The sequence below is a fragment of the Pseudopodoces humilis genome, chromosome 1 (assembly GCF_049639895.1).
Source record: "Pseudopodoces humilis isolate 2021_Gansu_Grassland_sample_001 chromosome 1, ASM4963989v1, whole genome shotgun sequence".
Taxonomy (NCBI): domain Eukaryota; kingdom Metazoa; phylum Chordata; class Aves; order Passeriformes; family Paridae; genus Pseudopodoces; species Pseudopodoces humilis.
Genome location: NC_142200.1, coordinates 11498419 through 11512070, shown reverse-complemented (window position 1 = coordinate 11512070; position 13652 = coordinate 11498419).

The following is a 13652-nucleotide window of genomic DNA, read 5'->3' as shown; positions in this document are numbered from 1 at the left end:
CCGGGCCTGGGCTGAGCACAGGTCTAACAGCAACAGCGGCACTCGGCGATGTCTGCTGTTCTCATCTTCAAAGCATTAGCTGGTGGGAATTAATCCTCATAGCAGGCAGGCAAGTCTCATGACTCTCGCTCCACAGAAAGGCAGAGTAAATGATGTGATGAAGGGTGAATCAGGTCACAACTGTGATGAAATCACAGCAGTTCCTGCCTGCCCATCCCGTGACCATTAGACCTTATGTACTCATCAAGGAGGTAGCTGGCATGCAAGGATGTGCAGAAGCCAGCCTCTTCTCTCCAGGCAAGCTACACAGCCTGCAGGGAGGTGCTGGGCCGTGACTCACCTTTGAAAGCAGGTTCCAGTGTTAGATGAGGTCGAGGAGTCACTGGGTACATTCTCCATTGACTCACTCCAAGGGTCTGGCAGTACAAGGGCACCCAGTAAAGGATGCCGAAAGGCTGAGGGAGGCAGCTGTGGGCAAGGTCAGAATGCCAGACTTTTTATTTGTTGCCTTTAAAAGTCTGAGCTTAAAATTTTAACCCTCTGGTTGGGATCGTGGCTGCTGATATTGGGGTGAGAGGGCCATTTGTGCTAGTCACTAGTGGGAACTTAAGCCAGGACACTGGCCCCTAGGGCAGCCAGCTGCTGCTGTACCTTGGGTGAGTTACCTGATCTTGGGGGGAGAAACCTGCTCCACACTGAAATGGGATCAGTGCTGAGCAGCAGCTCCTTGGGAACCAGAGGGAAAGGAATACAGTTTCCTGGGCAAATACCTGTAAGGGGTTTTGGCATGAAAATAAAAAGCATTTAGGAGAAATAAAATTATGCTTTCTGTGAACCTCGGTTCACAGAAATGTACGCCTAAATGCAAGGTGATGTGCTTAGGACAGAGAACAGAGAGGAGAAGAAGCCACAATAGTACTGGCAGTTCCCCATGCACAAAAGACAAACAGTGGGGTGTTGTCTGAGAGCCAGCTTCTGTGTTCCTTGCACGCAACGGGCCAGCCCATCCTCCCTCTTCCCCGTGACGTAGGTGGATCTAAAGGAGGCAGGAGGCTGGCAGCAAATTAATGTCAGCAAACCAGCTGAGAAGAGGAGCAGCCTGAGGGACTTGTATCTTGTCAAACTGGAAGTATATCTGGGAATTATTCCTTGCTTATGGTAAACTGTACATGATGTAGCTGACAACAGACTTTGGGATATGATTTCATAGAAAATATATATTTTCCATGTGAAAGGGTGTCTCCACCCCCTTCTCACTGCATTAAGCCCAGGATTTTGCAGTCAGGAGCTGTTAGTACTGGACATCCAGTTCCACAATGCAGAGGATACAGAGTACAGCTACAGTGGGCAAGAGGCCAGCGGTGTCTGAGCAGGCTGTGGCAACAGTCCTGCAGGATGCAGGTTTCTCTGTGGGACACCAACAAACCAAGCCAAGAGCTGGATCAGCATCAGGGCCTCCCCAGGGTCCACAGCAGTGTGTGTGTGCTGCACTGCCAGTGGTGGGGAAAGAAGGCACTGAAAGGCACTGAAAGCTGTAGGGTATCACACCTGCAAAGATCAAGTCAGCAGAGGGGGTGGCTTGGCCTGCCTTTGTGGTGCAGGTGAGAGTTGATCTTCCAGAATAATCAATGACATCCTGTAATTATCCTGGGGACATCAAACAGTGGCCATGTCTTTCATCTCTTCTGTCCTCTCTGTGGCAGATCATGGCTGTGGCTCTTACAATAAGTCTGAAGTTTGTTCTTGGTGCTGCAGCATTATCTGTGGCTTTTGTGTCCCCTGTGCAACAAGCATTGCTGCCTGGTTGCCCACAGCCTCAGGGCACCTGATTTGGTGACACAAATTCTCCATTTTTTAACCCCAGCTGCTTGTATTCTCTGGATGCCTGTTGAAGGGAGGTGGTTAATGTCAGGTACTCCCTTTTGCAGCCTTATTGCATCTACATTTTCCTGTCTCTTAAAGTGATTCAGAGCCTTCCGAGGTGGAAAGATGGTGCAATCCAAGGACAAGCCCGCAACAGAGGAGAGATGCCCCTGGAAGGGAAGGCAGGAACACAGATGGAGGGAACGGAGTGTAAAATTTCCACCCTTCTGTCCCTCCGGCAGCCTGCAGAAAGCAGCTGTTTCCTTCATGTGAAGAGTCATTCCTGGGCAGGGCAGTTTCTGAAGGTGAGAGGTGACCCCAGGCAAGGTCTGGGAAGGTGCCAGGGCATTACAGCTCTGCCCATCAGGCATGCTGCCTGCTCCAGGCCTCCATTCAACATGATGAGGGAGAAAATCCAAAGGTAACCCCTTGCTGTTGGACCACACTGCACATTTACCCTCCGTCATAGGCTCTGAAAAGAGATGTTTTCTCACTGTGCAAGTGCACATTTCATGGTCATGCTGCAGAAAACAGTGTGGGGGAAGCTGCCTAAGAAGTTGTTCCTGGCTGACTTTGAAGGTGCCCCTTAGCTGACCCTCTTGTCCCTTAGATGTTTCTAACCCAGAACTACCTGTTTTACAGAATAGCTCATTTTTCCACATCTCAGAAAGCCCTCTCCTGCACCAGCAGGTGTTTTCCATGATAGCCAGAGCTTAACTGCTCAGTCTCAGTGAAGACCCCACAGGAGTTTCTCTGGATGCTCACCTCCATTTCTGCAGAAAGTTCTAGCCTGCGTTACTCTACATTTTTCTTGCCTCAACACCACGCTGGCAGTGTCAGTGGGACACAGTGAGCATCCCTGCCTGAGAGGGGTGCTCTGTATAAAGCTGCTCCGGGGTAGCTGCGTCTCACGGGTGGCCAGTGCTCAGTGCAGCCACAGGAGCTGGTTGCAAGGGGCAGCAGGGTTTTGATTTGCTGATTTGCTGTGTAAAAACCCCTGTGGAGAGAGGAGCGTGGTTATTAGAGAGTTCCGATCCTCCACCCTGTTGGTAGGATACACAACTTTTCCTAAACACAGCCTGTCCAGCCGCATTCCTGAAGCACACATTCCTTGCCAGCGTAGCTCACCCAGCGTGTGTCCAGGAATAGCACTGCAGCTTCATGTGGGACCTCTCCCAAATACATCTCTAATTGAACGGGGCCACTTGGCCCATGTACTCGAACTCAGACCAGTATGGTAATTACTGGTCTTCATGCTATTTTCTACCCAAGGCCATCTATTCTTTATTTCTCACATCTATGACTTATAAGCACCACTATTTTAGCTTTGTTTTCTGTATCACTGCCCTCTTTTGGGCTGCCCATGGGGCAGCATGGATGCCAGTGGCCAGGGACACTGGTGGAGTCACCTTCTTGAGTTAATGCAGTTAAGGGTTGTTGTGCAGCCGGAGGTACTCATTTCTGTCTCTGAAGCCACATAGCTGAGATTCAGCTGGCTATTCGTAGCCACAAAGAATGCTTTGCTGGAAGGAGAGTTGCTGGATTTCTGATTTTTATCGTAAGCCTTGTGATAGCTGGCCTTCTTTTGACAGCACCAATATCTGGAGCATAGTTTCGGGGTGAGAAGCTCAGCTTTCAGTTTAAATCCAGAATGAACATTTGGAGCCCTGACAATTGCAGAGAAGATACAAAGTAACTTCCAAGCATGCTCACATGACTCAGAAAATGCAAATTACCCCTTATTTTCGTTAAGAAGAAAATAAAGAAGGAATATTATGTTTTTTAAGACTGCATAGTGGTCCTTGAGTAATTGGCACTCGCAATCTCAAGGAAAGATGCCAGTGTATCAGGCCTTTTTGTTATGGAGCAGCTAATGCATAATTTTGATAACCAGGACTGCAGGGATTTAGGTATCCTCAGCAGCAACAGTTTTAAATACTTATTTTGTGCTTCTTTGTGCTGTGTGCAGACATAACCACAGTGGTCAACCCCTGCTTTCCACTTCCCCTTCAGCGCCTTTTGATGTTTACATGGTGTATAGTGTTCTGCAAGCATCAGATAAACAGAAATAAAAATCAGTGTTGGTTTGCTTTTTAGGAGTAACCCCTGGAGTCAACAGCCATTCACTCCTTGTAACTTTTAACTCTCATAAAGTAAAGGGGCTTTACAGAAGAAATAAATAGAGTACCCACTTAGGGCTCCCATGTGTTTTCATATGAAAGCATGAAAAGTCTAAACACAGCATGAGAATGAAGCAATAAAGCATCTGGAGTTTCTTGGCCAGGCATGGGGTTGATCATACCTGATTTTTCCAGCAAGCAAGTGGATTTGCAGAGAAAAGTGCCAAGTAGTCACAGCAGCATCACTGTTATTACAAGGATGGATTTTTCAGCACACACTGTGCTGAAATGATGATGGACGGCTACTGCATTTTTGAGAGCTCTTTGTTTTTCTGCATGCAGTGGGAACTCATCTCCTAGAAGATACTGGGAAAAGGAGGTAGCGCAAGAGAGGTACTCTGCAAGATGTTTTTCATCAGTCCAGAGCTGGTAGCTGCAAAGAAAGGGCACAGTACTCATACCTGCAAAAGGAGAAATGAACTCGGAGTATTTCTTTGGCTGCAAAACCATTTCAAGACTTAGCTGAGAAAGAGGCAGTCTTCTCCTTGTAAAATAGAAGAAAGCTCTAAGTAGTACCAGATCTATCTTTATAAATACATATCTAGTGGCTTGTTTTTTAAATTTGAAAATATCACTAAAACAGCAGGAAATAAAAAAAGCCTACTGTTTTGAGAGTCTTCCCATTCAAAAGACAAGTTCTGTCTCTTACTAGAATTATACAGCCTCATGCCAAGTTGCTCATCTCAACACTTGAGTGATGGGCAGAAGTATTTTTTAGAGAGTATCACAGGTTCCTTTCACAAAGGTTGAGGAGCAGGCTGTGATAATGCCTCAAGGTCACAAAAAGGCCCCCTTATATTCTGCAGGGGTTCAGATGGTTGGGGTTGATGGAAAAATTATTAATCTGGGCCATAAGAAAATTGTGATACAGGACTGCAGGATGAATAACTCAGCAAACTCAGTGGGTTCATAATTCAGATGTCCAAACAGGCCACCTACATAGCTGGAACATCAGTTTTGGGTTTTTTTATTGGCAAGAGCTGCTGCACACTAAGAGTCTCTGAGCTCTGCAGAAGCAGTTAGGTACTCTAACCAGCCATTGCAAATCAGTCCTAAAGGGGAAAAAAAGTTACCTGTCATTCTTTGTTGGCTCATGGTAAGATATGTGAGCTGCCACATTACAGTGAAAGGCCAATTGAGAAGAAAATTTTGTTCCTCTGATCCAAAATTCATCACCTGGCCTGGGAGAGCACTTTTCTTCCATTTTATGATAGCCAAGATGCCAAATGGCCTAGGTTTAACAAGTCCCTGGACACAAGGAGAGCTGGAGGAACGCTGTGGCTCCATGCTTCTTGTGTGCACCAGCTGTACAGGGATGGAATTGGCCTTCCACTCAGATTACCTTTGTTCCACTCGAGTCAGAAGTCTGCTTAGAACACATATCCTGTCAGCTCACAGGCAGAAAATTCTTAAATTTCAGTAATTCACTTCAAGAACAAATTTCTCAGCTGAGTCTGTCCTATCCTGCTCTTTAGGTTACAGGTTCCGGGGAGCATGAATTGCTTTTTTTCGGAGCTATATTCTCTAATATGATTTCCCAGTCTTATTGCATCAAAAAAAGTGCTGAGTCCTAGTATGTTTCCATCTAATTTTAAGGTTCTCTTGCTCTAACTCACCAGGCATTTGCCCAGGCTAGGTGGGACACAATATCTGTTTCCATCTGAGAGTTCAAAACAGTCTTCTCTTCTGCTGCCAGAACAGCTAATGTGGCATCTGCAGCTGCTGTTGGCAACTTTCCCATTGATATCAGTGCAGCAGGTTTTGATCTTAAATTTGCAGTGTGTGTCCCTAAAGAGTACCCTAGCTTGAAATTCTGTGGTGGTTCAAATGAGGCTTTTTGCTGATGGCTGCAGTCCCCTTCCTCCAACCCTGCTGCCTAGAGGCAGAGCTGGTGGTCAAGAAAAAAAGATTTCCCAGAAGATATTATGCTATGTATTGGAGGGTGCTGAGCACTATGCAGTGTAGGCTGACTTTTAAAGCACGACCACTGTAAGTTCACCAGCTGGAGCACAGGGAAGGGAAACGCTTCTGGATCCAAGTTTAGTGACCTGCTATTCCACTGAACATGAAACTCATGTAAGTGCTTATAGCATTTGTCTTTTGGTTGAATATCCAGCAAGAACTGCAGCAAAATTAATTTGAGATAATACAACTGAGGCTAACTTAATGGAGAAAAAGCCTGGAAATCATTTCTGGAAGGGGATGTATTGCATGTATCTACATATCTATATCCATTATGGGAAGGACATTAGTTCTGGTGTGGGAGGGTAATGACAGACACATGGGCCCTGACGGAGGTCCTGTCATGTGTCTGTGGAAAATATGTATCATCCAAAGGCAGTGTGTGTAGCACAGAAGAATTAGGAAACCTTGAAGAGGTGACAGCTGATTAAACAGCTGAAGTTTTAGATCTCTCTGAGCTATTTGATATGCAAAGATACATCATAAGACAGCTACCTTAAGCTGCCTGAAACCAGCTTTTTCCCCCTGTTCCCAGGCACTGCCACTTACCTTGTACAAAGCTGTTACTGCTTAGTCTGTGCAGAATCAGCCTTTTTCATCATATTGGAGTCTAACTCCTCCAGCTAAATTAGATCATGGTAGCAGTGTAGACAATATACAACCCTGCAAGCCAGAATGTAAATTTATTGCTTTTCCCATAAAACTGATTTAATGATGTCTTTGGAGCCTCTTTGCTGTCTTTGAAACAGAGCATTTAAGTTGAAGAAAGAAAGGGAAGGTAAATTCAACTTAAAATCTTCAGACCCAAGATTAGCTCCAAAGCATTTGTGCCATCAGAGTAGGAAGCCACCTTATCTTCTGGTGTGGATTCACTATAGCTGAAAGCTTAAAGAATGACTGATACCATGAGAACAGTTGATCCCTTTTCACCCTTCCCCAGTGCTGGGATTTGTGCAAGATTACAGTCAAATGTATTTCTCAAGAAAAGTCAGCTGGGGATACCACTCAATTCCCTTATCTTGATGGACCTTCAAAGCCATTCTCCATCCCAATACCCAGCCTTATCTGGATATAAACAGATATACTCAGTGCATCTCTGGGCCATCTTCCCCACATGGTCACACTGTACAATCATCAGCTGTTTCAGCAGAAGTCAGTGTAAAACCAAAATGGATGGAAGATTTGTAGGCTGTAAAGAAGGGACAAAATGCAAAGCACAGATGGATGCTATTCCCAGAGAGGACGGGAATGCGTGGGGGGGTAATTTGTGCTCTCTGTTGATCCTTCTTTACTAAGGTGTATGGGGTCCAGATGGATCCTCCTGAGGGAGCCTTGGGTAAGGACTTGAGGATTTAGATGTCAGTTAAGCCATGAATTTGTGAGCCATCATACATACCAACATACACTGTTAGTTAAAACCACAGTCCCTCTAGAAAGGGGAGCCCATTTTCTGTCCTGGCAGGGGCTGAGGTTTGGAGAGCAGAGGATTCCTGCACTGACCTGTCTGACTAAGCCAATGTAATAGGCTTCACATCAGTGAGTCCGAGGCAGACAGTAATTGCAGTAACATGGGCTTAGTGATGAAAGCACAGATCGCCACAGGTACACCCCAGCTGTGAAGAAGAGCATTGTCTCTTTTTTTTTGCTCCTCACAACACAGGACTTAATTTTATAATTTAAAATTGTAGCATGATTGGCATCACAGATCAGAACCAACAGATGAAACGAAACCTGATAGCTCCTCCCTGCTTTTTAAAATAATATTCCAAAAATATCCCCCTGTTTCCCAGGCATGGGTATCACAAAGGGCAGAAGAGGACATCGTCTCCCAGATTTTCTCTTTCCTCCATCTGTAGCCTATGTGTTGTCTATATAATGTGCCTAAATATTTCTATCCTTAACAACAGAAAGGAAAAAGAAAAAGAGGCATTCTCTCAGCAGGCAAAATGTCTGGTTGCATTATTTCCACCAAGAAAAGGTTAAATTCAACGGTACATTTTCATGAAATTCATGCTTTCCAGGGAAACTCGGGTTAGAAACATTAAGAGGTTGCTAAAATTGTGATGTTACCTCAGTGTGCCTCAGGAGGCAGGATTTTTGTTTCTCTGCTTTTCTATCCTTTTCTATGGGCTGTCCTTATGAGCCACTTAAAGTCTTCTGTTGTGCACTAGCATCAATGACTCTAGTAACAAACCATTTTTCTTCTCTGGGAGGACAACTCCAATGCTTCCTAGGGATTTTGTTCCTAACCTGGCTCATACAGTTGGCAGCATAAAATGTATTAACAACAGGTTCCATAATGTTTAATGGGGATACTAAAAGGCAGCCCTGGAATTGTGCCTCTTCACATGTAAACGTAATTTTCTGACCAACCGCATTCATTATTTAATTTACTTTATCCTGTACAGGTTGTCAGCAGCAGTGAGTCTGGTAGCAAGCTGTAAGTTTTTCCCTAAAAAAAAGCCACACAAAGATGACATACAGGACTGGGACAAACTAATCTGATGCAAAGGACATTCAAAACAACAACAACAACAACAAAAGAGCCTACACATGAACATTTTAAAGAATGCAACTGATTCCTGAAAATAAACTGTAGCAGTCAGACCATTGTTCTGGTTTGCCGGACTAACAGAATGTGATAAAAACTCAGGTGGCAGATACCAGATTTTTGGCCTAGAATGTACTTCTTGGACGAAATTCCAAGACTAAAGTACAGTTCCAAAGGCAAGAGCTTATCCAGTAACGGGCTGATTTGTTCTTCTGGAAAGACATTGCTTTTACCAGTGAACCAGGACATCTTTTCTCAGAAAACACTGCTGTGAACTTCAGAGGTATTGTATTATAACCAGGACAAAAATACCTTATCCAGAATAAGGTAATTGTAATTTAGCATATTAAACAATCTGGTCTTAAAAGCCATCAGACAGTTCATGGGAGGACTTAGCCCCTATTACAAGCAAACAAGGTGTGTGTTTTAGTGGTGCAGGTAGCACTAGAACTGCCCCCTCTCAAAGAAGATATAACATTATGCCCAATACAAAATTGGCATGGATCTACTGAGACCAGTATTTGGAGAAGAATCCTGCTGGTCCTCTATTATATGTTCCAGACATTTTTCATTCTCTCCCAGATAAAATGCCCTGCTGATCTAATGGTAGAATTTGGCTTTCAAAGCTAGAAAGCTCCAGCTGTAGCCAAAATAATATCCTAAAATAGAAAGAAAAATGAGAAACCAGAAATGTTGTTTTCCTCTTTCAAAAGTTTCAGCAGGAAGCTAGCAGTGAGAAACCACTAAAGTGGCACTCTCCCAGCTACATCTCCCAGTCTGGTCATTGCCTGAAATACTCAAAAGATCCCTCATCGTAAGGTCCAAAGGCACCTTGGATTCATGCCTGTGTCTCCAGTATCACTGGAAACCACCTTAAGTTAATTGAGCTCAGGATCTGGTCTTTCTGTATGAACCAGTTCCAGGGAAGCTGACAGCTACAAATCCCTGTGTTTTTGTTCTGACGAAAACAGCCTGAAGATCTAAATTTAACAGTTGGTTTCACAATGCTCATTTTTGACTGTAAGTAAAATCACCCTGGAAAAATAGCTTAGAATAGGAAGAGATCTGTTTTCCGGATGCTGGAAAAGCAAATCAAAAAAAAGCAAGCATGATAAATTTATCCTTATTCACAATTTAGACTGCTTTTTACTCTCTGCTTGGTATCTTTGGATAAATACTGTGAACAAAAATTAAGCTAGCTACAGAAGAGATTCATAATTTTTGACCCCATTTCAGAGGAAGATGTTGCACATATCTGTGGTGTTCAGGTCACTGGAAACAATGCCTGCAGATCAAATCTGTGTTGTGAATGGTTTTTTTCAGATGAGGAAACCAGACAGAATATTTTCCAAGAAAAAAAATATTCTTCTTCATGCATACCTTTATCGTGATGAATTTCTTCTTGTAGACAAACTATCTCTTTCACTTACCGTACAGTCACATTACTACACTTCAGCAATATAAAGAGACCATAGAGTGGGTGTAAATATAGTTTGTAGTTGAAGAATGGCATAAATCACCTGCACATTACAAGGCAATCTAGTGCAAATAAGACTGGGCCCTCTACAATGGAAATCTGCTCCCAAGAGTAACAAATGGCATCTTCTATTCAGCTTTTGGTATTTGAAACAATGTCTGCTTTCAAATAAGCCAGGATGGATTCCAGAGGATGACCTGATCCTGCTCTTCCTAGTGCCTTGTCAGCAGTTCAACAGGTTCTAGCCATACAAATTCATGGAAGAAAGGAAGATGTCCATATGCCCTTGGAAACATGATTTTTATTTGGGAACACCCTGAACCTCGGATGCCATCAGCATTTTTTCAGTCTAGCAATTAGGGAAAAAGGCATTGCACTTATAAACTGAGAGCAGCAGAGACCAGCTATTTGAGAAATTACACACAGGCCTTCATAATACAGTGCCACAGCTCCCCGCCTAAACCAGAGATGTGGAGTGTGGACCCTCTGTGACTCAGGGCCTGCCTTTGGCCATGCCCTAGTGATCTAGGGGGTGACAAGTGTCCCCTCTGCCTGTGCAGGTGCACATCTGCATGGACACATGTGAGGAACTGGTTGGGAAGCGGATACCAAGAGCACAGGTATGGTCCAGGCTGTTGTCCTGGGCTGAGTCCTGGGCTTCCCCTGTCCTGGGCTTCTCGGGGTGTTTCCTAGGCTGGTACGTGTTCGAGCATGAGTCATCCTCATCTCGCAATTCCTTGGAAATAGTTGTCCCAAAACCATCTGCCCACAGATGGGGAGGGACACCACCTGTCCACCACCTCTGTGAGCACCTTCTCTCCTGGAAGAGCTCCTCCTCTCCTGGAAGAGCTCCTCCTGCATTCCTCAGGAGAGCCGCTGGTGGGAGGGTTGGCACTGGGACACACGGTGACTTGGCAGGCAGCTGGGTGCGGCCGGCACTCACGGCGGAGGAATGCGAGGTACCTCCCTGGGCTGCCAGGTTGCCTGTGGGCAGGCTGCTGCACCGCCAGTGCACTGCTCTGCCTGCATGTGACAGGTGAGCAGGCAGTGTGGCATGAGGCTGCTCTCTGGCCATTGGTGGGCCCATCGGAGAAGCGATGGGTTGGTGTCAAGCAGGATGTCCGGATGGATGGCCCAGTGGTCAGGTCTTTGTAGCAGTCCCACCAGCTGTCCCAGCCACTGTTGTTCTGCTCTGACCTGCCCTCTTACATCAGATTTCTGCTTTAGTTAAGTGTTTTGTCCTCAAGACAAATACAGCAATAAAAATAACTATTTTTACATTGCTTCTTTATCACAATTGTGCCAGTCCCTTGGACTGTTAGCTCAGAGCAGACTGCAGCTTGTCTGGTCTGCCTTGTGGCTGCCTTGAGTGTCAACCTCCTAATCCTGCCTGGCTCAATCCTGGCCCTGCTCTCTGGGCTTCACTGTGCTTTGCCATGTTCACACTTACCTAAAAAGAGACGGTCATTCTCTGTTGGGTTTTGTCTCCTTCCTTGGAGGACAAATTCTTCCCACTTTGAGGACTTGGTATCTGCCTTGGAGAACCCACAGGCTCAGGCTGGAGCTCCAGCCACTGGAAGCCCTAGTCTGCCAAGGACTGCAGATTTATAGGGCCAGGAAGTCTGGAGACACTCAACAGTGAACTTGTCTTCGGAATTTCTCAGCCCATGTTGCATACTCATTGTGCTATAGTTTGATTCCTCTGAACAATCTAAAGTGAGGCTGTTAATAAAAAATTTAAAATACAATATCCCACGAGGGACTCCTTACAGTAAAAGTTTTGATGACAAAGGCTAGCTCATCAGCAGAATTAAACAGTGCAGCATCAGTTTAGCATCAGTGAGGCTTTGTTGATTTGCAGATGCAGAGGGTTTGGCCTCAGTGCCTGGTCTATATTCTTTTACAGCAGATCATGAATGCAGCATGCCATGCTTGCTTTTCTTACCCTTCTCTGAAATTGCAATTTTACTCACCTGAAAGTATTTTCCCACTATTAAGCTTTCAGTCAGGACATAAGTCCTTTTTAAGATGCTGAACACCACAGGATGCCTTCTCTTTGTGTGGGAACAGCTCTACTGTACCAAGCAGAGGTGTGATCTTGACTTATGGGATAGAGATTCCTTGTGGCACTGACTCATACACTGTAAATTTGTGCTCATTTTCACATCTTCCTCCTGATCCTGTTTTAGGCTGCATTTCCATTACTCCTCCACCCTGGGGGAGGAATCCTCAGCCAACACAGCTCTAACCCGGAAACCACAGGGGATGAAAAGACCTTTCATAGCAATAATGATGCCATGTTCCTCTCTTTTGCAGCTGCATTTTGAAAACAAAAGATCAGGAGGCAAAAGTCACCACCCACAAGCAGAATTTGCAGCTCTGCAGCCATCGGGGACTGGTGCAAACGGGCCTGGTGCAGATGCCAGAGAACATACTTCCTATTGACACCAGGGAACAGCAAGAACTGACAGTATAACCTAATCTAGGGTGAGAACAATGCCTACTTTTGCATATTTAGCAAGGATAGCCTTGGGCCATGAGCTGAGGCTTAACATTGCCCACACCATAATACATCTTCATATTTTTGTAATCAGCTGTTTGGGTCAATCTGTTGTAAAGACCATGTAATGTCTGCAAAATAAGGTGGCAGATGCAATTCCAGTTTAACGTCCCTCAGTAGATACCCATGCCTCCAGTAGATACCCATGCTTCTGTATATTCCAGCTCCAGTGTCCATGAAAGATTTCACATAAAACAGGACGACACTTGAAAGTACCTCCAGTAGTTTGGTGAGTCTGTAGTTCAACACAAAGTGTAGAAGAGCAGGTTGAAGGTTGTGGATTATGACTTATTTCTACTACAGCATGTTGCTAGGCCGGGTTTATTTGCATGCTCGGGTCTGAAGCACACCTTGGGATGTGCCTTTCCAGAACAGATAGCACTTTTGAACTGGCAAAGGGTAGGTGATTGACATCAGACAGAAGGCCTGATTTCATCAAGGCTTTGGCATGTCACTTGCTGGAAAATGTATTCCAATAAGTACCACCCAGAGTTATTAAATGTGGCACCAAAAGGTGAACTAAGTTCCTGCCAAGGAACTGCCACTCTGGACTAGTTTGGTCTCTGCTCGTAAGGCAGGCCTGATGTTAGTCATCAATGGGAAAAGGTCAGTGGGCCTAGGGAGGGTCTGGCTGCACCCTTTGAATGCCCTGGGCACATGGCAGCAGTGTAGTCTTATAAGCTTAGTATGTTAAAATACAGCTTTTCCTTCTCTTGGGCAGCCTTTAGAACATGAATTGGAGGTAAACAATGACTATAGTATTTTTTTGTGTTTACTTTATGGGCCAGTGCTCACATGAGGGGTAGAATAGTGGAGAACCCAGCTCAATATCCATATGAGACACTGAAATCTTTTTCAAGCCTTTCTGAGCTTCCACAGAGACTGTGTTTCAAACCTTGTGCTAATTGTTTTCTTCTTGACTGCTCTGAATTCACCCCCATAGCTGCCAGGGCTTGATAATCTCTGTATCACAGTTCTCTGCTTGGATTTCTGTCACTGTCTCTGTGTGACCTGTACTCTGCTGGGCAGAAACTTGCAGGGTCACATGAGGTGCCTCTG